This window comes from Canis lupus, chromosome 6 (assembly GCF_011100685.1).
Source record: "Canis lupus familiaris isolate Mischka breed German Shepherd chromosome 6, alternate assembly UU_Cfam_GSD_1.0, whole genome shotgun sequence".
NCBI lineage: Eukaryota > Metazoa > Chordata > Mammalia > Carnivora > Canidae > Canis > Canis lupus.
In genome coordinates this window covers 58,315,059-58,340,829 of record NC_049227.1, presented here as the reverse complement: position 1 = coordinate 58,340,829, position 25,771 = coordinate 58,315,059, and the positions used below count along the sequence as shown (strand labels likewise).

The window sequence follows — 25,771 nt, the reverse complement described above, 5'->3', positions numbered from 1 at the left end:
GGAGAGGGTTGAGGGAAGTTTCAGGTTATAGCTGGTCAGTCAGATGTACAGATGATAACCTTGTATTTAACAACTGACATCTGAAGTAGGGGCAGATAGTAAATAGTGTCAGAATTAAGTTATAGGACACCCAGCTGGTATCTGAAGAATCAGAGAATTGCTTAGTGTAAAGAAAATCCCCCCCCCCCCCCCCACATATTTGGTAATCAGAATTGTCAGAAGTGAAATAGTCTGTGGGTAAACAGAACACAGAAGAGTTTTTCTGGTATAGTGTCGATGAAATAAGCTAACTTCATACAAAATGGTACTATGTTGAATATTTTCTAAGTAAGATATTTTCTAAGCAACAATGCCCACACTTCTGATAACATAGTTCTGGAGTTCCTACCAGGGCAATACAGCAAGGGGGAGAAAAGCATAAAGATTTGAAAGAAAGGAATATAAACGTCTTTGTTATCCCTATTTGCAGATGAATTTAATTGATTACTGTGTTAACAAGTATGATGGTTGATTATATGTGTCAACTTGGCTGGGAAACAGTATCCAGATATTTGGTCCAACATTATTCTTGGTGTTTCTGTAAAGGTATTTTGGAGTAAAATTAACATTTAAATCAGTGGACATTGAGGAATACCTGGCTGGCTCAGTCGCAGAGCATGCGACTCTTGGTTCTGGGGATGGAGTCCCATGTCGGGCTCCCTGCATGGAGCCTGCTTCTCCCTCTGCCTGTGTCTCTGCCTCTCTCTCTCTCTCTCACTCTGTGTCTCTCATGAATAAATAAAATCTTTAAAAAAATGAAATACTTAAAAATTCCATTTATAATAGCATCAAATAACCTCAAATTCAATACCTGAGTAATAAATTTAACAAAATGTATGTGAGAACTTTGTCTACATTGAAAACTACTAAACATTGCTAAAACAAATTAAATAAGACTTGAATAAATAAGGAGGCATTTCACATTTCTGAACTGGTCGACTCCATGCTCTTAAGGGTCAAGTCTCCCAAAATTGATCTATAGATTCAATATAATCCCAATCATAATGCCAGCAGACTTAAAATATAAGTTGATTTGTTGATTCTAAAGGTTATATGAAAATGCAAAGGACGTAAAGTGTCCAAAATAATCCTGAAAAAGAACAATGCTAGAAGACTTAAATTATCTGATTTTGTGACCTATTACACTAATAAAGGATAGTATGGTATTGTCGTAAGCATAGACAAATTAAACTGAATAGAGGGTCTACAAATGGAATGGTAGGTATATAACAAGGTCATTTGATTTTCAAAAAAGGTCACAAGGTAATTCCATAGATAAAAATAGTCTTTTCAGTAATTCAGTTCCTTGGAGGAAAAGTTGATTCCAGAGTGGGGGCAAGAATAGTAAAAGGAGCTCATGGTGAGTTACAGTTTGTGTATTCCATGGGACAGGTGTGTCCCACTCTGCCTCCTGGGGCAGCAAAGTGTTTCTGTTCAGTTCCCCATGTTTCACAGAGCCTCTTGGGAAGAGAGCCCAGGGCAACAGATAAGTCTTTCTCCTTAGGGCACCCAGGCATGAGTCATAAAGGAATCGAGATAAACCCTCTGCTCACCTCCTAAACTCAGCAGCTCTCAGGAAGCAGGGGCTGGACCAACTTCTTACATTATCTAAAGGGATAATTCTTTAGCAGCTAACAAAGGAAGCAGGAAGACTGACTCCTAATCTCAATTTTGCCACTAAATGTTATCTTAAGGCCACCGTGCTGTGGTCCAATCCAATTTCAAATGCCTTAAGAATGTGCATCATTAGGGAAAGCCTTTTTTTTTCTTTTGAGCGAGCAGCAAAGGGCACTTACACCTCAAACAGATAGGAAAACTCTCTAAGACCCCTCTTTGTCTACTACATTCAGACCTCCTCTCTTTCCCCTCCCCTCAGACTCCTGAAGCTCTCAGTTGTTGCTCTCTCCTCACTTGCCTGACCTCCAGGGCCTGTTTTGGGCTCTGTGTTTTTTCCCAGCTGGAATGATCAAGGCTCTTTTAGTTCCTATCACTTCTTACCTCCAGGCCCACCAGTGGTAAAAAGTCCAGTAGCAACATGGAAGGTCAAGTTGTTAGGAAAGAAAACACTTTAAATTTAATATATCCACATGTATTTTAATCCTGGCACATATATACATAACGCCAAGCAAGTCATTTTTTACCCTGGTCCAAGAATCCTTGCCTTCCCCTTTCTTCTCATGCCACTTCTCTCCCCTTTTCAGGTTACTTTATGTGAAAGCCCCACCACCTCCACTCTATAACTCACTCCAAAACCAGAACTCTTGCTGTAGCAATCCTGGGCCCTTTTTCCCCCCAAAAAGGAGATACTGTCTTCTGAGAATAACTTCTATCCTTGAGAACACCAGTCAGCACTTTATGCAATTCAGGGGGAGAAAACTGAGAAATTGTAAACACTTTAGAAATCATTCATATTAAATATGCTCTTAACAGCATAAATTTTTTCTCAGCTGGCCTTAAGCCTAACCTTAGTCTCCACGGAAAGTCTAGCCTTCACACTTTCTCTATTTGTCACAATAAAACACAAAGGATTTCTCTAATATTTCCAACATACAGGTTTTCTGAGACACATTCAGTCTTTGAAATTTTGTTTTGTTTTTTAAAAGCATGGGCTGATGTGGCACCTGGCTGGCTCAATCAGTAGAGTGTGCAATTCTTGATCTTAGGGTTGTGGGTTCAAGCCCCATGTTGGGTGTAGAGATTACTTTTTAAAAAATCTTGATAATATACAATTAAAAAAAAGCATGGGTTGTTGACCAAAATTTGGGGGAGTGAGGGGCAGAAGGACAGGAAGGAGAGGGACTCTGTTGCAAACAGTTCTTTTTAGTTATGTATATGTTGGAAACATCTTCACTTACAAAAAGCAGTCCCTGATCAACTTATGCCATTTCTGTTTCCAAGTAACCGTCCAACTCTATGAGGCACGAGAGTCCTTGGTCTCTTATCATTGGGCCATGCTGTTCATAGCTTTAACAGCTTTCAACAATATTCCCACTTCACTGTTAAATACCTGTTTTTACCTTGGAGCTTTTCAAGGTGGTAGAACTGTTCAAGGCTCTGAAGAGGGAGTTAGAGGCATCCCTGCATTTATAGGTCAACAAATTGAGTTAGCACGAACTTGAGCCCCATACAGATGCTGAGCAAACCTACTGAACTATTCCTTCATGAAGGAAAAAAAAAATCAAGCAATTATTTTCACATTATTTACTCTTTACTTTGTAAAGTATCTCCACAAATCACCAAATTGCCAAAATGTCTTTAAACCCAGAGACAAGGGCTTGGAATTTTAAGTAAGATAGTCAAGGAACACCATCCAGAAAAGGTCACATTTGAGTAAAGACTTGAAGGAGGTGAGAAAGAGAGCCATGTAGGAATGCTGGGGAGAAGCATCCAAAGCAAAAGGAACAGCAGCATATAGGTCTGAGATAGAAATGTGCCTGGGGTATTCACAAAGTGGCCAGAATGTCTGGAGTGGAAAAGGAGGCAGATATTGGGGATGATCCAACATCATCCCCACAAATCACATAAAGGGTTATTGTAAATTAGTTTCCCTTGACATTTGCTTAAAGTAAGATTGTAAGCCATTGGAGGATTTTAAACAGAAAAAATGGTGTTAAATGCTCGTGTTTTCATAGCACCACCTGAATGCTATGTTGAGAATAGGCTGAAAGGGGGCAAGAATAGAGAAAAGTGAGAACTCTGTTGTGATAAACAAGGTGAAAAATGATGGTAATTTTGATCAGGATAGAAACAATTAAGGAAGGTTTAGATTCTGGGTGAATTTCTTCCCTTTTTTTGAGAGATAATTTATATGCAATGAAATAAATCCATTTAAGTGTGCATTTCTATATATTTTGACCAATTTATGTAACCCACTACCACAATCAAGATACAGAAATTTCATCATCCAGAAGAAGTTCCCTTGTGTCCCTTTGAAGTCAAAGTGTCCCTTCCTCTACCCCAGGCAACCCCCAATCTGCCTTCTGTCACTATACATTAGATTTATCTTTTCTATGGTTTCATATAAATTGGAATAATACCTTTTCTTTTTTATATCTGGCTTCTTTCACTCAGCTTGTTTTTGAAGTTTACTTTTGTTGATGCATGTATCAGTAGTTCATTCTTTTTTATTGCTGAGTAGTATTCCAGTGTTTGGATAAAACCCAGTTTATTCAGTACTGTTAATAGATGTGTTATTTCCAGCTTTGGTTTATAATGCATAAAACTGCTATACATACTTATGTACAAGCTTTTGTGTGGACATGTTTTTATTTCTCTTGAATAAGTACCTGGGGATGTGATGGTTATGATAAATACGTCATGGGTCAGGGTAAGCACGCATTTAATTTTATAAGAAACTGCCAGATTGTTTTCCAAAGTGGTTGTATCATTTTATATTCTCACAGACAACGTATTGAGTGTTTTGGTTGCTCCATATCTTGGCCAACATTTATTGCCAGTCTTTAATTTTAGCCATTCTGATGGATGTGTAGTATGTGTAGTTTGGAAATCTTCCTTCTGCATACCCCCTCAGTTCCTTGAGCCACCAATCTACTTTCCGTCTCTATGGATTTGCCTATTTTGGAAATTTCATACATGGAATCCTACAATATTTGGCCTTTTATGTCTGGCTTCATTTATTAGCATAATGTTTTCAAGATACATCCACGTTTTAGCATGTATTAGTATTCCCTTTGTTCTTATGGGTATTCTTTTGTTGTACAGATATACCACATTTTGTTTATCCATTCATCAATTGGTAGATATTGGGGTTGCTTCTACTTTTTGGCTATTATGGAAAGTGGTACTATGAAAATTATTGTGTAAATTTTTGTGTGAACAGGTTTTCAATTCATTTTTGAGGAACTGCCAAACTGTTTTCTAAAGTGGCCATACCATTTTACAATCCCACCAGCTATATATAAAGATTCCAATTTCTCCACATCCTTATTAACACATTTTATGGTTGATAAATGATAAATTTTAGTGAGCGTAAAGTGGTATCTCACTGTTATTTGGGTTTGCATTTCCCTAATGACTGATGTTGAGCATCTTTTTATATACTTATTGATCGTTTTTAAATATTCTTTGGAGAAATGTCCATTCAAATTCTTTGTCTATTTCTACCCATTGGGTTGTTATTGAAGTGTAAGCAATCTTCATATAGTCTAGATACTAGATCCTTATGAGATAAATGATTTGCAAATATTTTCTCCCACTCTGTAGGTTGTCTTTTCACTTTCTTGGTAGTGTCCTTTGATGCAAAAGCTTTTAATTCATTGAAGTCCAATTTATCTGTTTTTTTTTCTTTTGTTGCTTATGTTTTATGTCTAAGAAACAATTGCCTAATCCAATGTCATGAAGATAAATACCTGTGCTTTTTTTCTAAGATTTCTTGTTTTGGTTGCTGATCCATTTTGAGTTACTTTTTGTATATTGTGTGAGGCAGTTGTTCAAATTCATTCTTTTGCATGATAATATCCAATTGTCCCACAACTATTTGTTGAAAAGACTATTCTTTTCCCTCTGGTCTTGGCATGCATGTCAAGGGTGCAAGGTTTTCCAAATGTGTAAGATCATGCCATCTGCAAATAGAAATCATTTTACTTCTTTTTCCCCCAATATGAGTGCCTCCCCCCACCCACTAATTACTCTGGCTAAAACCTCTAGTATAATGTTGAAGTTTTGAGAGCAAGTAAACATCCTTGTCTTGTTTCTGATCTTAAGGGCAAAATTTTGACTTTTTTTTTTTTTTAAGATTTTATTTATTCATGAGAGACACACAGAGAGAGAGAGAGAGAGGGACACAGGCAGAGGGAGAAGCAGGCTCCATGCAGCGAGCCCAATGTGGGACTTGATCCCGGGACTCCAGGATCACGCACTGGGCTGAAGGCAGGCACTAAACTGCTGAGCCCCCCGGGTGTCCCCAAAATTTTCAGTCTTTTACTATTAAGTATGATGTTAGGTATGGATTTTTCATAGACATCTTTTATCAGACTGAGGAAGTTTTCTTATATTCCTTGTTTGTTGAATGTTTTATCATTCAAAAGGATGTATTTTTTTCAGCTTTACTGAGGTATAATCATCACATAAATATTGTGTATGTTCAAAGTGTACAACTTGATGTTTTGATGTGGATACACTGTTATCACAATCAAACTATTAAGCATATTCATCATCCTATCCAGTTGCCATTTGTGTGTGTGTGTGCACACACGTGTGGTGAGAACATCTAAGATTTACTCTATTAGCAAATTTCAAGTATACAATACAGTATTGTTGACTGTAGTCACCAAGCTATTCATTAGAACTTTAGAACTCATTCATCTTATATAACTGAAACTTGTACTGACATCTCCCCATTTCTCTCCCCTCCCCCCACTATTCTACCCTCTGGCAACCATGATTTTATTCTCTGCTTCTAGTTCAATAGTTTAGATTTCACATAGAAGAGTGATATCATGCTGTATGTCTTTCTGTGTCTGCTTATTTCACGTGGCATAACATCCTCCAGGTTCATCTATGTTGTTGTAAATGGCAGGATTTCCTCTTTTCATTTTAAGGTTGAATAATATTCGTGTGTGTGTGTGTGTGTGTCACATTTTTTTAAACCATTTATCTGTTGAGAAACTCCTATGTTTCCATATCATGGCAACTGAATAATGTTGCAGTGAATTGCAGGTATCTTTGTGATACTGATTTCATTTTCTTTGGATATATAACCAAAAGATGAGTTGCTGAATCATACGGTAGATGTATTTTTCATTTTTAAAGGAATCTCCATACCGTTTTCCATAATGGTTGTACCAATTTACATTCCCACCAATAGTATACAAGGATTCCATTTTCTCCACATCCTCACCAACATTTGTTATCTGTCTTTTTGATAACAGCCATTCTCAGTGTGGGTTTGATTTGCATTTCTGCTGATTAGGGATATTGAGCATCTTTTCATGTACCTTTGGGCCATTTATATGTTCATGTGTCTTCCTTTGAGACATGCCTATTTAGGCCCTTTCCCATTTTTTTAAAAATATTTATTTATTCATGAGAAACACACACACACAGAGAAGCAGAGGGAGAAGCAGGCTCTATGCAAGGAGCCTGATGTGGGATTCGATCCCGGGACTCCAGGATCATGCCCTGAGCCGAGGGCAGGTGCTAAACTGCTGAGCCACCCAGGAATCCCCCCCTCCATTTTTAAAAAATAATTTTTAAAATATTTAAAAATAATTTCCCCCCATAGAGTTGTAGGAGTTCCTCATTGAACCCTTATTAAACTGTTATCAGGTACCTGGCTTGCAAATATTTTTTCCCACTCCAGGGTGGGAAACTTTTTCAGTTTCCGTTGCTCTGCAGCATTTTAGTTAGATGCAATCCCACTTACCTATCTTTGCTTTTGTTACCAGTGTTTTTCGTATTTTGTAACCAAGATCAATGACAAGAAGTATTTTACTTATGCTATCTTCCAATAGTTTTATAGTTTCAGGCCTTACACTTAAGTCTTTAAACCATTTTGATTTTTGTATATGGTGTGAAATGTCCAATTCCATTCTTCTGCATGTGGATTTTTTTTTTCTTTTTTCCTTTTTTTTTTTTTTTTAGAGTTCATTTATTTATTCATGAGACACACAGAGGAGAGAGGCAGAGACACATGCAAAAGGAGAAGCAGGCTCCACGCAGGGAGCTGATGCGGAAGTCGATCTGGGGACTCCAGGATCATGCCCTGGGGCAAAGGCAGGCGCCAAACCGCTGAGCCACCCAGGGGTCCCTGTAAGAGTTTTCTTATGTTCTTGGGTCTTGGTTTCAGGGTATTATGGGCTATGGAATGAGTTTGACATGTTCCCTGTTCTAGTTTTTGGAAAATTTAGAGGCTTGATGCTAGTTCTTTAAATATTTGGAAGAATTCACCAGTGAAGCTGTCTAGTCCTGGGCTTTTCTGTATCAGAAGGTTTTGTTGTTTTAAACTAACTCAATCTCAAAAATAAATAAATAAATAAATAAATAAAATAAACTAACTCAATCTCTTTTCTTTTGTAGGTCTATTCAAGCGTTCTCTTTCTTTTGACTCAGTTTTGGTTGTTTGTGTTTCTAGAAATTTATCTATTTCATCTAGTTATCTAATTTGTTGGCATATAATTGCCCATAGTTATTCCCCCATAATCCTTTATTTCTGTAGTCAGTAGTAATATCCTCTTTCATTTCTTGATCTAGAGTTTTGTCAGTTTGCTTTTATCAAAGATTTTTTTTTAAAGATTTTATTTATTCATGAGAGAGAGAGAGAGAGAGGCAGAGACATAGGCAGAGGAGAAGCAGGCTACCCATGGGGAGTCCAATGCAGGGCTTGATCCCAGGACTCCGGGATCATGACCTGAGCCAAAGGTAGATGTTCAACCACTGAGTTACCCAGGTGTCCCAAAGATCTAACTTTTGTTTATGTTCATTTCCTATATTGTATTTTTATCACCTATCCTATTATCTTCATTTTTTCTCCTCCTTATGCCTGTTTGGTGTGTGTATACACACACACACACACACACACCCTACCAACCAAGCCAGCTAGGTGCCCCTCTATATTTTCTTCTTACAACTTACTGATTTTGTTGCATTCTGTAAGTTTTTTTTAGTGTGATTTCATTTCTGTGTATCTCAAAGTATTGTATTTCCTTTACAATTTTGTTTGACCCATTGGTTATTTAGAAAGGTGTTTATTTCTACGTACTTGTAAATTTCTCAATTTTCCTTCTATTACTGATTTCTATTGAATCTGATTCTTCTAGCTCAAATCTGTTGAGTTATTCAAGTGTATTAATTTGTTGTACTCTCCAACTTCAAATTTCTATTTGTTTACTTATTTTTGTGTCTCTATTTGTGAGGCATCATTCTGATACTTTAGTCCTCTAAATATTTCCTTTCAACATATTTAAAATAGTTGATTTGAGGTTTTTGTCTACAAAGTCCAATAAATGGGCTTTTCCTGGACACTTTCTATTGGTTAAAAGAATTTTTTTTTTTTTGAGGAGTCATAGCATGGCTCATTTTTGTTTTTAGAAAACTAGTCAATAGAAAATATTATAGTCAATAGAAAATAGAAAATATTACTAGTCAATTACTAGTAAATGACTAGTAATATTACTAGTCAAAATATTACTAGTCAAATATTGACTATTATAATGTGTCAAGTCTGGAAATTGGTTTCTCTCCTTAGGGTCTGCTTAGTGACTCTTCTGAACTAATCCTGTAAAACTATATATCCTTTTCTATGTGAGGCCACTGCAGTTTCTGCTTGGTTAGCTTACTGGTCAGCTAATAATTGCATAGAGAGATGCAATTATTAGCTGACCTGCCTGGAATTAGCTAAATGCCTGGAACCTACAGAATACTGGCTAAAATGCATTAGCTAAAATGCCTGGAACCTACAGAATACTGGCTTTTCCCAAGGGGTTTTGTGTGTTGAGGCATACCTATGGCACACAATCAGGCAGTTTATAGCTTTACATTAGCTTTCATTTTCTGCTTGTGCAGAGCCTCAAGTTCTGCTGGAGGTGATAGCTTAGGGTCTTTTTGGGTCTTCCTGAGCATGCATACAGCCCTATGCATGTGTGTGGTCTTCTAGATTTCCATATCAAGAGTTTTCCAAAGCCTGTATCGCCACTGCATTCCCCAGTCTTTTCTCCCAAGCTTTTTCATCAAAGTATTGTTTGCTCCAGCTGTTATCACCCCTTGCAGCAGCAAATAAAATATCTACCTGTAAATACTTCAACAAACACCATCTGTGTGGCAGTTGTAGCACTGGATGAGTTCTGAGTCAGGTTATATAGGTAAAGCTTGTTTATCTATAAAGCCACCAGATAGTTCAAATGATAATTCTATGTGAATGGAGTCCACTCTGCTGCCTGAGGTACCTATAATGTGGGCTATTATTTTCAGGCTACTACTAAGCTGCAGAGTAAGAAAAGGTTTCCACCCAGCTTTGTTGAGACACTTATTCTTGGAATGAGTGATAAATGGTGACAACCATCATTTTGGAAGAATGCCCAAAACATACGGAGAGGCTACATGATGATGTTTAAGACAACAGCCCAGCTAAAGTCCAAGCCAACAGCAGGTATTAACCACCAGACATCTTAGTGAATGAGTTTTCAGCAGATTCGCCATTGAGCAGTCCTAGTTAACCAGGAGGGCCAAATATTCTCCTACTGAGTCCTGCTGAAATCAGTTTCAAGTCTAAAACCAATGTTATGGTTTTGTCATTTATTTAATAAAAACTGTATATATTTAAAGTGTACAACTTGGTGTTTTGATATACAGTGACATGATTAGTAGTCAAGTGAATTAACGTAACCATCTCCTCATATTGTTATCTCTGTGGTCAGAGCGCCTGAAATCTATTTTCTGAGCAAATTTCCAGTATTCAATACAGTATTACTAGCTAAGGTCATCATGTTGTACATTAGCTTTCCAGACTTATTTGTCCTATAGGACTCCAATTTTGTACCCTTTGACCACCCTCTCCCCATTTTCCCCACTTGTAACCATCATTCTACTTTCTACATCTATGTATCCAACCTTTTTTAGGTTCTGCATGTAATAAGACCATGCGGTATTTTTCTTTGTCTGGCTTATTTCACTTGGCACAGTATCTTCCAGGTTCATCCATGTTGTTGCAGGCAGGATCTCCTTTTTAAGGTTAGATGATATTCCATGTTATATATATTTTAAGATCTGTTAGCAAACACAGCAAGCTGGTCTCAACCCAGAAACCATGGATGAGAAGTGGCAGGAATAACATGCTGGTAATTCTCCTCAGAGTCCACATCCCACTTATGCTCAGGAGGTGGGCCAGGGCAGGCACAGCCAGGCCCAAATGCTTGCTTGCAGATACCCATTGACTCTCCTGCTATAGGGCGGTGGAGGACCTGTGAATAGCAACACAGGTCAGTTATACTGTGGGTGAGAGACTACAGCTGAAGAGGTTTTGAACCATCAGTGCAGAAAGACTAGCTAATACTCACCAGCATGTGACTGTTCTTGATCTTTTCTATAGTTAGCATGCTCCAGATTCTTAAAATAAAAAACACTGGTATTACATTCCTTTGGAGCTAATAGAAAATGACTGCTTAACTAGTTTACTCCCTTTCCAAAAAAACCTTGCAAACATACAGTTTTCTCAAATGATCTTCAAGCATATGGAGAGTATTTTGGATTAAAGTCCATAGATATTTGAGGCTAAGTAGTTTATTATTGCATTAAAAAGATTTCTAGATTATTGTTCCTCTAGTTCCCATGGGATGGTTTAGTGTGTTATGTATTTTATGAATTTAGCTTGGTTCCAATAGTTTATAGTTCTATTCAGTTAAATCACTCCATGACCATTTTTGTAGGTCAAAAATGGGTGAATATCAGCAATTTCACATCATTCTATCTAATTATATTTTAATAAGAGGTGGTGTTTTCTTCTTAGATAAATGGATTGCTACTTGGTGGAAATACTCTACTTCTGTATTTCTACTCACCTTCTGATGCTTTCCTCCTGGTCCATCCCAACTCAGTATTTAATTTTTATTAAGAGCTCCATCATCTCTTCTTCACTCCATGCAACTTACTTCATTCTCTCCCAAAATACAATTTAAAAATGAGTTTCAGAGATGTCATTCTGCTACTAATTTTTTTAATATCAGAGGAGAATAAAAATGTGATGTTAAGGCAAATGACCAGGAGGACCTCTGTTTTTTCATTTCTTCTTTGAGCACAGGTTGTGATGTTAGTGTGTCTTAGTATATTGATTCAAGTTTGCTTTCCTCTGCATGCTTCTTCCTTCTTCCTGTCTTCTTCTACTCTGTCACTTTGTCAGTGACATGTTATGTCAGCCTTGTCAGAACCAGCCAATGAATCTGATTCATTAGCCAACAGCAATGCAGAATAGCTGTGCTAACTCACAGTAATTAAGATTAGGGTCACACTGTCATTAAGTATTACTGTCAGGGAAAATTCAGTGAAGAAGTAAATCTTGAGAATGACCTTAGATGTGTGGTAAATGAAATTCATTGACTTATTGATGTATTCATCAACTATGATTATTATTTACATTAAACCATTAGCTAAAAAGAGAAACAAACAAACCAATCTAACAGTAAAAATTTTATTAGGACCATGGTAATGACCTATTTGAGTTTAAATAAGAATTTCATATAGTATAAAAATGTGTAAGCATTTCTAACCCCTGGCCAGCTTAAGTCAAATACTAATGGACTGGTCTTAATTCATTTGGACACACTCCATAATGGTTCACCACAGAAAGCACCTATCACCCACTTATTGAATAAATGCGTATTAATTACTGGCAGGGGCTCTGAGGCCGGACAGTGACACTTCACGTTACCAATGTTAATCAGTTCTGTGTAATAGGAAGGACATCCATGAGAAAGTTCATTGTAAATAGCAATATAAGTGTTATTCTGAACATTATCCGTAGTTTAGAATGAACTTATTAACCATACCATGATCAGAATGGATGTGTCCCTAAGAATCCATTTGCTTTCTCTCTGAAGGTCCAGGAAGGTTTTTGCAAAATGGTTTTTGTCTTTTAAATACAAAGAGCAGAAACTGAGTAAATGTTAAAGCAACTAGATTTTCCAGCCTGTACCCAAGATTTATTTTATGGTCAGGAACCTGAGGTATCTGGGAACTCTGGCACTGGGGAAGTTAATGCCATTTTGTTTTACACAGTCTTTTACAGAGACTAAAGATACAAGATAAATGTATCCTGAGGTTACAAAATATGTGCAGGTCTGGGAATGAAGAAAGGAGGTGGTGGCCATAAACTGACATGTTAATATAATAGTTCTACTGTTTCTAAAAATAAGCAAATAGAGAAATTCTTGAGCTATGAAATGTGTTTCCAGGCAAGCTTTTACTAAGGGTAAATACTGTTTCTCAGTGTATTATCAGTCTTTTTAACACCAAAAACACTAAAATCCACTAAAAATACTGAAAACATGCCTCCAAATAATTTTTCCATTCTGAAAGTTGTACTTACTATTTCCAAGAACCAGTTCTGTTGACCTATAAACATTTTATTTGCTGTTTATAGCAATTAGAACATATAAAGGACTGGGTGACATTAGTACAAAGATCAGTATCATGGGGGAATCTTCTGTTAAATAATAAAAGTTTTTAGTAGGATTTAAAAATCACAGCTCTCAGATGGAGAAAGAAAGAAAGCCTTTCTCCATCCATGTGTTTGTTAGGCACACTTTAGAGCATCTGCCACAGGTGGGAGTGAGAAGTTCTATTTCATAATCATTAGGTGGTAGCTGTCACTGAATGACACAGAGTGAGGTTTCTGGATTTTGTTGTTTTATGTAAACCTGACATAGGACCACTCATGTGTCAGAAGCAATTGTACACCTCTTCCCAACTGTGGTTCAGTGATGTCATTTTGGTAGCTTGCAACTGCCCATGGTGGAAGCATTTACATCACAGAAATTGGCAAATGCTACAAATCAGACACCTGCTTACCACTCCCTATTTCTACTCCACCTCCCAAAACATACACTCCTTGGCTGGAAACCCAGATATTAAAACACTTACTAGCACACCATTGCACAGAACTAAATCTTGAACATATTATCCTTCTGGTGAATATATGATTTTACAGGTACAAAAGAAGGTGGCTCTTAAAGGGTTGTTTGAATGAAGTAAAATAATTCCAGTCTAAAATGCTATCAGCATCTTCCTGTGTCTATGCCAGCATAAACAGACAGTTCAATCTCAATCAGGCATCCTAGTTCTCAGAATTCTAGTTCCCCAGGATCCAAGCCCTCAGTGTAATATATCTGGCATTCATCTAATACCCTAGGGTTCTCAGAGCTTCTAAGACAGCTTGAACCTTCTGGAAGTCAAAGGCTGTACTATGAAAAACACTGACAGTGTGATAAAAAATACTCCACTGATGCCAAATGTTTGTTTGAAAATTTTCTACAGGAAAGGCTGTTCCAGAAACTGTATACATAGATCATAGATGCCAATGAGAATCCAACTCAATTCAAAACTATGTCAACTCACAATTCTAAAAATGAAGATTTCTTGCTTTCCAAAAGGAGAACATTCCAAAGAGTTTAATTAGCTAGATGCTGTCATTATGTTGATCTATACATGTCTCTCTCATTTTTGTGGTTATGTATTTCCATGCTTCTCTCTTGCATTATATGGTGTTTGGGCTAATTACTCCCCAACTCAAAAACATTCTAATTCTTATGTGGTTATGTATTTCCATGCTTCTCTCTTGCATTATTTGGTGTTTGGGCTAATTACTCCCCAACTCAAAAACATTCTAATTCTTACGTAATTATTCACAACTCTTATTGCAGGGGTACCTATTTATGTCACAGACAAACTACAAGGGTTTCGAGTGATTGTAATGACTTTTTAAAAGGCTTCCATAGAATAAAATTCACTCAAGTAATGTACTTAAATTCACAATATTCTTTCTCATTCTTTGCCCAAATCCTCACACTAAAGCTTATGCCTATTTTTTATTGTTTGGAACTCAGGGGAGAAAGAGAACAGCTGGTCCACATCTTTCATATAATGGCCCTTAATATTCAGGTGGAGTGTACATTCAAGACAGAAGCCTGGTATTAGACCGGCTGAATAGGCCCTATTCTTAAAAAATGAAAACTGCTATTATCCAAGTCCACTGCTTTTATTTTTAAATGAGTTTATAAATTAAGATTTCTTCCCCCATACTAATTTCAGTGGTTTTCCTGGTTAGCAAGTCCATGTGACTGGCATCTGACAATCTCAGCATTATGATGCTCTCTTGCAGGCTTCATTCACTATCATTTGGCTTCATAATGCTGTAGCTCTAGAGAAGTCCAGCATAACTAGGCTTTCCCCAGAATTTCATATTATTTCTTACCTTATTATTCACATGCTCCATTTTTTCTCTACTTAAAAAAAATATATATATGTGTGTGTGTGTGTGTGTGTGTGTGTGTTTTAGGGAGCAAGGGGGAGTGAGAGAGAATCCTAAGCAGATTCCACGATGAACATGGGAGTCTGATGTGGGCTTGATCCCATAACCCTGAGATCATGACTTGAGCTGAAACCAAGCATTGGCTGTTTAATTAACCAACTGCACCACCCAGGCACCCCTTTACTTTCTAATTAACAGCTTACATGAAATTACCATTGGTATTTATTAATATTTCTTCATATCATTTTGAACTTTTTTTTTAAAGATTTATTTATTTATTTATTCATGATAGAGAGAGAGAGAGAGAGAGAGAGAGAGAGAGAGGCAGAGACACAGGAGGAGGGAGAAGCAGGCTCCACGCCGGGAACCCGATGCGGGACTCGATCCCGGGACCCGAGGATCGCGCCCTGGGTCAAAGGCAGGTGCTAAACCGCTGAGCCACCCAGGGATCCCCTCATTTTGAACTTTTAAAAAAGTTTTTATTTAAATCCTAGTTAATTGGGGTGCCTGGGTGGTTCAGTTAGTTAAGTGTCTGCTTTGGCTTGGGTCATGATCTCAGGGTCCTGGGATTGAGCCCCAAGTCGGAGGCTGCTTCTCCTTCTCTGTCTGCCCCTCTTCCCATTTGTGCTTTCACTCTCTCTCTAATAATTAAAATCTTCAAAAAAATTCCAGTTAATTCACATATAGAGTAATATTAGTTTCAGGTGTACAACAAAGTGATTCAACACTCTGCACAACTTTTTCTTCAAAGACACAGAGAGAGAGGCAGAGACATAGGTAGAGGGAGAAGCAGGCTCCCTGCAAGGAGCCTGACATGGGACTCGATCCGGGGTCTCCAGGATCACACCCTGGGCTGAAGGCGGCGCTAAACCGCTGAGCCACCCAGGCTGCCCTCTCATATTATTTCAACAAAGCATTATAGTTTTATACAACCTGGTAAAGAAAAATGGTTATTTTAAATTTTTTCTCTATTTCCACAAACTGTCTCTTTCTTAGCATTTATCTTTATCAGAAAGAGTACAACAAACCATAAAAAAGTCTCCAGTATTAACTTGGGATCTGTAGGTTTGGGGTGCTTTTCAAAAATAGAGAAAAGACTATATAAAACAGTATCCTTCCCTCCCAAAAGCCAATAAAATATTTAACACTCTTAGGCATGCCAAAGATGTACTAAAAGGAAAAATACTTTCCATTTAGATAAATTATACTCTTCCTTCTAAAGTGTAAAATAATTCTAAATAGAGTAAGAGAAGCCCAGCAGACTCTTAGAGACAAGATATACTGGATATGGTTGCCTTTATGCTGGAACATGCCTGAAATCAGTTTAAGGTAAAAACTAAAAAATCAGAACCTCAGAGAAATTCCTCTTGAGTACAGCTCATTGACATACTTCCCTGAAGGTTGTGACAGAGAAAAGAAACTCTAATTTTTGGAACTATGCTCACACTCTTGTGTTAGTAAGGTCAGACTGTCTAGTCACAGTTTAGTTCTTTTTTACATCTATATTTTACCACAGAAAGAATGGAGTTTTACATTAAAGCCCATCTAATTCACTTCTCAATTTAACTGGAATTTACAGTATTTCTTGAAATTGTGACTGTGACAAAGAAAACAAGACCAGTAAATGTTTACAGGCCTCCCCAGAAGACTTGTTTTAATAATTTCCACAACACAGTTTATAGAATATAAAATTAGGGTCATATTCAGCCTTTGTTATGAGAAGAGGATGTGCTCATGTTTAAGCAAATTCGGTGCATCCCACTGGGTTATGTGTCATTCAGTGAGATGTGCTCCCTGAGTCAGGGGCCAGATGGCGGATGCAGAAGTCTTTTGCTAGAATACATCTCTATAGAGGATGATGTCGCATTGGACTTGGTGACCAGGCTGACACTGAATGCAACTCAGTCACGGTATTTAAATCACATTAAGACTCTCTTTTATTTATGGCTCTCCTTGTGATTTTGTCTGGGTTTATGTCTAATTGTTAGCCTTTATGTGGCAATATGATGTGCTATGCATTCTGCCTTTTCTTTGCAACCCTTTCTGAGGTACAGAGGTTCTGGAAAAAATGTGTTACATAAACCAATTCTAATTAAGCATAAATTTAATTATAAAACGACACCTTATTCTATATACTGTTTTTCATATGCTTGATACTGTTCTGGCTATTTTATTAGTGTTAGCATAGATATTTGCTATTTTAATGACAGATTTGGAGGCATTAGGACAAGAGATCATATAGTTTACTTCTTTCCTTCTGATAAAGAAACTAAAATCAGTATGAATTCAGAGTCATATGTTTGGCTAAAGAAGTAGGGAACAACCCAGACCTAAAAATCACGTTACAATACTTGGCTTAGTAGTCTTTCCACTACTCCCACCAACTTCCTTCCCCTACCTGCCATTAAACTTCAAAATGTCTTTATCATCATCATTCTCGTCCTTGCCCACCTCCTCTTCCTCATTTCACCATCATCAACTGACCACAATAAGAAATATTGCCCATTTTCTTTTAAAACCATGGTAAAAGGTCTTCTATCTGCATAATTTTCTTCTTTCTTACACTCAGGGGAAAAAAGTTACACTTATTCAGTAAAAAAATAAAGTCAACTGAAGTTGTACTTGTCATTTGGGAATTTTTGACAGTGTAGTAACAGAGAAAGTAGTTGTCCAAAAATTGGTGGCAGAAACAGAGAAACAGAAGTACTCTTGAATCAGAAGTCCTCCTCCATCCTGTATGACTTTTAACAATTTTTTTTTTTCCTGGAACACCTCCCTAAGTCCATATAAAGAAGCAAAGATTTTTGTTTTGTTTTTCTCCTGATTGGCTCTTTAAGCATACCACACTGAGTTGAGTCTGAAACTGCTCTAAACTGAAATCTCCTTCCTAATACTCTCTAGTGCTAGTTAGTTCTACTTTCTGACCTCCACTTTCAGAAATTAGACTCTGGTCTTTTCAGCCTTGTCAAATCTCTCATTTTCTCTATAACTCCTGCTCAATACATAATCCCTCTGGAGTATTACATGGTATAAATATAATTTTGTCCTCGTGTACACTTGGCATTATTAACCTGAAGGATTTGCTATAAGGATTAGTGTTTACACTGAACAAACATAAAAGGCCCTTTCCAGCAGTAAGAAGTGGTAACATCCAACACAGGTACAATTGGATACATCACAGTAAAACCTTGGGTTTTTAGATTAAGTTATATATATATATATATATATATTTTAAAAGATTTTATTTATTTATTCATGAGAGACAGAGAGAGAGAGAGGAAGAGACATAGGCAAAAGGAGAAGCAGGCTCCCTGCGAGAAGCCTGATGCGGCACTTGATCCCATGACCCTAGGATCACAACCTGAGCCAAGGGCAGAAGCTCAACCCCTGAGCCACTCAGGCATCTCTGAAGTTATATTCTTTTTTTTTTTTTTTTTTTTACGATAGTCACACACACACAGAGAGAGAGAGGCAGAGATAGGCAGAGGGAGGAGCAGGCTCCATGCACCGAGAGCCCGACGTGGGATTCGATCCCGGGTCTCCAGGATCGCGCCCTGGGCCAAAGGCAGGCGCTAAACTGCTGCGCCACCCAGGGATCCTTAAGTTATATTCTTGATCTTCACAATCCTTGATAATACTTTTCTTTAAACCATTTATATGGGATCCGTGGGTGGCGCAGAATAAAATGTGATTTTAGTGATTTCATATTAACATCAGTTCCTTTGAATAGATTAGACCATTCATTGTGAATAAAATTTTAACATTTTTGCAAACTGAATATAATTAAAGCATGGGCTACAGGAAAGTAGAACTACATACTATATACATTACAGTGGGGTATGGGGCGGCAGGGGGAGTGAGGGGCAACAACATAGCTGTGAAAAGCTTGCCTGTTCTTTACACGGAGAGATTAAACTATTTCTGACATAAGGATAACTTCCAAAAAAAAAAAAAAAACCCCAAATAATCAATCAAAAAATTAAATAAGAAACATCACTCCTTTTCGGAATGGTGGTTGACTCCACAACCTCTTTCAACCAGAAAACGCAAAAGCCAATCATAGAACTCCCTTTTCCTTGCCAGCAATTATTTAGGAAAGGGCATGTGAGCCCTGCCAATGAGAATAATGTTTGTCAGCTAGATTGACATTAGTCATTCATATGATGTTTCCTTGTTCTTAAAACTTAAAACTGATTTTGAGGATTTACTATTTTAAATTTTCTAAATCAGTAGTTATTTCAAAAATATAGTGTTTAATTGAATTCCTCTCATCCTAAAGATGATATAAGTGACAAATTAATAATGGATTAATTCTTTGAGTAAATTTTCTAGGAATGTTAAATTAGGATCTAAAGAAAACTCCAATTGATGAGTTTAAAATCATGTCATTGGGGTTTTTTTCTCTTCTTTGATAAATAGTGCAAGGTCCTTCATTTTTTTTAAATTTTAATTTACCTTCTATTGCCACCACAGATTTGAAAGTAGCAACTGCAGAGGGGACAACACAAAGAAATTGTGTTTATTAGTAATCTGATTCAGCTCAGGGATTCTTTTTTCTTCTCCTGAACTAGAGATCAGGATCAGAAAAGTCTCCTGTAACTCCTTTTCTCTGGACCCCAATCTGGTTCTTGTTTGGCACAGTATAAGCTTCTTGAAGAGAGAGGCAGCCTTGAGCCCCTTATCAATGAACTTAACAAGGAGAGGTAGGAGAGAAAAAGCGAAGCACAAAGAAATCAAAAAGGCTAAAATCTAAAGTTCACATGAGAGAGAGTCCTCTGCCTAGAAGAAAGCACTTTTAACTTTCTGGTTACATGGAAAGCTCCACCTTACAATAAAATGGTTTTGCAAACAGAACCTATTACATTACTGCTCATGAGGAATGAGGGGCTTGGGATAGGGTTATACTCACTCTTGGAAAATGGGAGTGTGCTGCCAACGTGTCTGAGAACTGAAATTTAGAACATACTTTGCTTTGGTCTAATTAAGAGCACAGGCTCTGATGACAGACTGCCTGGATTTTAACTCCAGCTTCACTATTTGCCAGTGAGTAGTGGGGAGAATAAATTCTTTAAGTCTTTTTTTAATTGTAAAAATTGGTATTTTTTAACTTCATTAAATTGCTACGAGAACAAAATAAGATTAATATACGTAAAATATCTGGCACAGTGCCTGGCACATAGCAAGTGCTTAATAAATGGTAATTAGTTTAACTATGATTATTACATATAGCTTTGACAGGAGTTTTGCTTTAAAAAGGAAAAATAGAAATGGGTGGTAGCTGGAGAGGATAGTGAGAACTAAAAGTTTATATTAAAAACAATTTTTATAATATGGGAGAAAAAAACAAACATGGAGAGCTAATTTAGCTGGGATTGAGCTTTTGTCAAGAGAGTATGCAAAGTGGGAGAAGGACAAGGGATGAGTGATTACAACAGTGTGATCTTGATGAAAGACTGATGGATATAATTTCAATAGGGAAGTAAGGGAGACCAAGGAGGGTTGGGGAGGTTGAGTCAATAAAAAAATGATATAAGGTCACTGGATTGTGGATGTAAGCTCTTGTGGAGTTGAAGAATTACTAAACTCAGGGTACAAAAGAGTAAAACTGGAAGAGTCAGAAATGGTGATTTTTTTTTTTAAGATTTTATTTATTTATTCATGAGAGAGAGAGAGAGGCAAAGACACAGGCAGAGGGAAAAGCAGGTTCCATGCAAGGAGCCCGATGCAGGACTCGATCCTGGGTCTCCAGGATCACACCCCGGGCCGCAGGCGGCGCTAAACTGCTGTGCCACCAGGGCTGCCCCGAAATGGTGATTTTTTTTAAAGATTTTATTTATTTATTCATGAAAGACACATACAGAGAGAGGCAGAGACACAAGCAGAGAGAAGCAGGCTCCATGCAGGCAGCCTGACGTGGGACTCGATCCTGGGACTCTAGGATCATGCCCTGGGCCAAAGGCGGGCACCTAACTGCTAAGCCCCCCAGGTGTCCCAGAAATGGTGATTCAGAGTAGGAATACTAGAACTGAGAAAACAAGATGGGGCTGTAATTATGGATACAGACAGCTTCAGTATATAGAGAACTGAAACAGAGTGAAGGATAAATTTGCTAGAAAAATCTTATGATCATGTATCCCTCACAGTGACATAGAGGCATGACCCAGCTCTGTTATTTCTCTCTCTCTCCTCCTTTGTCCCTGGCTTTTCTCCAGCTATAATGGTCCCCTAGCTGTTCCTTCAGCACACCAAGCATGCTCTGCTTCAGGCTCTGTACTTGCTCCCTCAACCCCGTTACACTTTCCCCCAAGATAATTACAGAACTAGCTCCCTAATCTTCTTTGGCAATTTTCTCTATTGTCACTTTCTCATGAACACTGAAATCTGCAAGATTTAGAACATGGGTAGTGTTGCAGAGACAGATCAGGAGCTAAAAATCCTCAAGGCTGTGGCATCTAAGGGAACAGTTAGCTGCAATAAGGATGAGAAGTGAGCAGTCTTGACAGTACAGGCTTCAAAGCTGAGGATTTTAGAAAGGAGAGAGGGAAGAGTCTAGAAGTACCAATGAAGAACAAATGGGATCAGACCTTTCTTTGCTTTGAAAAGTTAAATATGAAATTTATTAAGGATGCTGGTAGATCCTACACAAAGTGAGCCCTAACTGAATCTATTTAACACTAACTCCACACACTTCATTTTGCATGTGTTTTTAGGCAATTCAGAGGATCATCCAAAACACGGGTCATGAGAATAAAATAAAATTTACTGTTGTGCCAGCATTACTATTTAGAGCCCTTTGATTTTAGAATAATTATGTGAGGAATTAACCTCCTTTTACTGCATGGGCCCAAAACCACACAGCAGACTATGTACTTTACTAGAGTTCTCAATCATCAATTAAAAACAGCCACATTAGGGATCCCTGGGTGGCGCAGTGGTTTGGCGCCTGCCTTTGGCCCAGGGCGCGATCCTGGAGACCCGGGATCGAATCCCACATCAGGCTCCTGGTGCATGGAGCCTGCTTCTCCCTCTGCCTGTGTCTCTGCCTCTCTCTCTCTCTCTCTGTGTGGCTATCATAAATAAATAAAAATTAAAAAATAAATAAATAAAAGTGGGCAAGATTGTTTAAAAAAAAACAAAACACACAGCCACATTAGCTTTAGTTTTAAGGATATTTGCCTCCTGGATCAAAAGAGGAAATACAGCAGTAGCAGATAGAGAAAAATGGATCTTTAAGGCTAAACGTAAGAGAACATGAGTTTCTTCCATCTTCTCAGCGAATGGCTTTAAGTCTTTACTATATTGGCCTCTGGGTGAGAAGTTCTCATAAGCTATGATCTAGAATATTTGGACCTCTCAAAGGGCTTGAACATATTATATAAAATAATAGCAGGGGTCTTGAGAAATCACAATCACATAATATTTTTCACCTTTGGTAAATGTTTTGGTTCTGAAATGGCACCAAAACATACATTTCAAATTAGTAGCATGTTCACTTTGAGGAAAGAGAAATGAGTGACCAATAAATGTCACCTTCTAAGAACAAGTAAAAATTTAAAATGCAGAATATAGCATTTAAATCACAGGGTAAAAAATTTACTCATTTTAATCATCTACTGGGGTGCTTGGCTGGTTCAGTTGGTAGAGCATATGACTCTTGGTCTTGGGGTTGTGGTTCTTGCCCAATGCTGGGTGTAGAGATTATTTTAAAAAGTAAGGTTTTTTTTAAAAAAATCTATGTTTCAGACTAATTTCTTAAAAAAATAAAACCTTCATTTATTTATTTCTATGCATCTTTAATAAAATATGTAATATCTAGTAACTCCAGTGAGTAGGAAACTCTGATATTCTAAAAGGACTGACATAATTATAAGTTATATGCAGAAATAAAAAAGATCTGAGGCAGCTAAAAAGAACACTGTTTTGAATATAACTACCAAGTACTATAACGTGATTTCATAATGGCTTAAGAAAATAATATACCACTCCAATTATATGAACTTTTCTCCTATTACTCAAAAAGGGGCTTTCATTATGTCTTATTGACTGTGCAACTTACCGAAGTTTGGGGGACTAAGGGACTAAGAAATCACTGGAGAAGTGATCTGGGTGAATTAGGAACGTTATATGTTCACAAAAATTTCTGGATTAGTTTCTGAAGTTTGGATCAAGATCTGAATTGAACATATTCAGGATCCTCTAATCCCTAAAAACTGATATAAAAAAATGTAAAAGTCTTTAACAGTGCTGGGAAAAAAGAGAGTGTATTCTGATTTATCGGAAATTATGAGTAATCCCTGAAAAAAAATAGATGATACATGGAATCTGACTGAAAGAGGAATTCTTAACCCAACCACTGTTCTTCAGTACACAGTGCTTTATGTATCCTTCACACATAGATTATAAAAAGATGTGTACTGAAAGATGGAGGCACCGGGGTGGCTCAGTTAATGGAGTGTCTGACTCTTGGTTTTGGCTCAGGTCATGATCTCAAGGCCATGAGATTGAGCTCTATGATGGGCTCTGCACTCAGCATGAAATCAGCCTGATATTCTCTCTCCCTCTACCCATCCACAACTGCTTGCAGGTGCTATCAATAAATAGATAGATAAATAAATAAAATTTAAAAATCTAAAAAAAATAAAGGAGATTTAATATAATAAAATTTAATAAACATGGAAGTCAAATTTCAGAGGATCAAAACAATAGATTGCTGAATAGGAGGAAGAAAAGCATGCTAAGTTTCTTGTGGTGGTGGAGGGAAGAGACATATATTGATTATAGCAGATGCTAATTAAGGATTAAGTTAATAACGGTTAAAGTTTTAATTTTAAGGGTGAAGAAATTTACAAATAGGTGTGATTTTTCCTTTTCCTCCATTCTCAACACTACTAAACTTTTAGCTTTTTCCAAGCCAGATGACTGCTGAAACTTAGAGGTGACTGGTGTAAATGTGAGACATGGGGCTCTCTTGGGGTCCTGAGAGAAAAGGGAACTGATATGGGACTTTCTTCTCCATGGGTTGAAGCTCAGGAGTTAAGGACTAGAAGGTGGTAGATCCTAGGAAGAACTTGACAATCAGAGATATCTACCCCCCTAGGTAAGCATATTACATCTTTTTCAAGCCCCAAAGGAACTGAATGGGTAGACTGAATCCTCTCTGCCCTGGAGATTACAGAGAGCTGAGAGACATCAGGGATATCCTTCATGTATCTCAGCAAGGAACTGCCACTTCACTTTTCACTAAGTGGAGGACTATTAACATAATAGGATATCCCCATATCCCCAAACAAACAGATCTGAACCCAGTGAACTGAAAAAGAAAAATAACCCATTAAAGGCAGCCCAACAACCAGAGGGGAAATCAGCAAAATAATCAAAACATGTACTCAGTAAAACAGAAATACTAGAGAAGACGAAAATATAAATGAAAATAAATCACAGCATTTAAGGAGATTTAAGGGTGCACACACATAAATTTCCGAAAGCTTAGTAACATTATTTTTGAAACAAAATTTTATTTATTTTTTAAATTTATTTATTCATGAGAGACACAGAGACAGAGAAAGGCAGAGACACAGGCAGAGGGAGAAGCGGCTCCATGCAGGGAGCCTGATGTGGGACTCAATCTCAGGACTCCAGTATCACGCCCTGAGTCGAAGGCAGACACTTAACCGCTGAGCCACCCAGGCATCCCAAAATGTTATTTTGAAACAAAATTATAAATGATGAATTTAAGAGGTCATTCACTGTAAGTGCAAGAAACAGTTCAAAGTATTAAACATACATAAATGGAAATCATGAGGATGAAGATTTGAAAAATAGGTCAAGAAACAGGGCAGCCCCAGTGGCTCAGTGGCTTATCGCCACCTTCAGTCCCGGGTGTGGTCTTGGAGACCCGGGATAGAGTCCCACATCAGGCTCCCTGCATGGAGCCTGCTTCTCCCTCTGCCTGTGTCTGTGCCTCTCTCTCTCTCTCTCTCTCTGTGTGTCTCTCATGAATAAGTAAATAAAATTAAAAAAAAAATAGGTCAAGAAACACAAAATGCAGGGAATAGGAATTCTGGAAGGAGAAAAAAATGGGAAAGATCAAACTATCCAACAGATAATAGTAGAAAATTTTACCTGATTTAGAGAAAGCCTGGATTCTGCTAAGTTCTAGGTTGCACTGATGAGAAAACCACACATTTAGGCATGCCTGGCAAAGTTCTAGAACTCTAAAGATAAACAGACAATGGTATAAACATCCAGGCAGAAAGAATTACTTAAAGGAAAAAACAGACTGACAATGAACTAGCCCATCTCTGCTTCCTGAGACAAACAGCATCTGCATTTATTCATCCTGAGAGAAGAGGACTGCCTCTGAGGAGCCTTTACTCAGTAATTTACTATTCACCTTTCAGAGCAAAAGTAAAAAAAACTAAGAAGAGGCCTCAAGATAGAACAAAAGAAATAGAAACACTGGTTAGCCATGTGAAATTAAATATAAATGGATAAGGACAGACTTCTCAGTGTTGTTAAAACTTCTGAAACGGAAGGGAAAGGCAGTAAATTCACTTGAAAGATCTCACTATGAGAGCAGTAAAGAAGGCAAGTATATTCATTCTAAAGAGGGACAGGGAATTTTGCTCTGTCAGTTATCAGAACATAGCCTAAAAAGCCCCTGTAATCAAGTAAGTATGGTATTTATTTAGTACAGACTTAGAAAAAAGACTAAAAACAAAACAGGTGAACAGAATAGAGATTCCAGATGCAGAT

At 37.5% G+C, this 25,771-nt stretch overlaps 1 protein-coding gene and 1 long non-coding RNA gene across 8 annotated transcripts in view; one reads left to right on the top strand and one right to left on the bottom strand.

The window, feature by feature from the left end:
• The window catches only part of ZNF644 (zinc finger protein 644), a 153,207-nt gene that overhangs the window by 12,267 nt on the left and 115,169 nt on the right, over positions 1–25,771 (bottom strand). Inside the window, exons 8-10 of one of the 5 annotated variants that reach the window (XR_005361263.1) lie at positions 11,553–11,650; positions 11,052–11,100; positions 10,276–10,955 (exon numbers count right to left, since the gene is read on the bottom strand). The exons of 3 other annotated variants lie outside the window; for them this stretch is intronic. The gene's annotated coding sequence lies outside the window, so the exon portion shown is untranslated. Of the gene's footprint in view, positions 1–10,275; positions 10,956–11,051; positions 11,101–11,552; positions 11,651–25,771 lie in introns of those variants that run through there. One more of the 5 variants, XR_005361264.1, reaches the window with a different exon arrangement.
• Positions 1–25,771, top strand: part of LOC111096402 — a 69,679-nt gene that overhangs the window by 12,375 nt on the left and 31,533 nt on the right. The window lies entirely within an intron of this gene.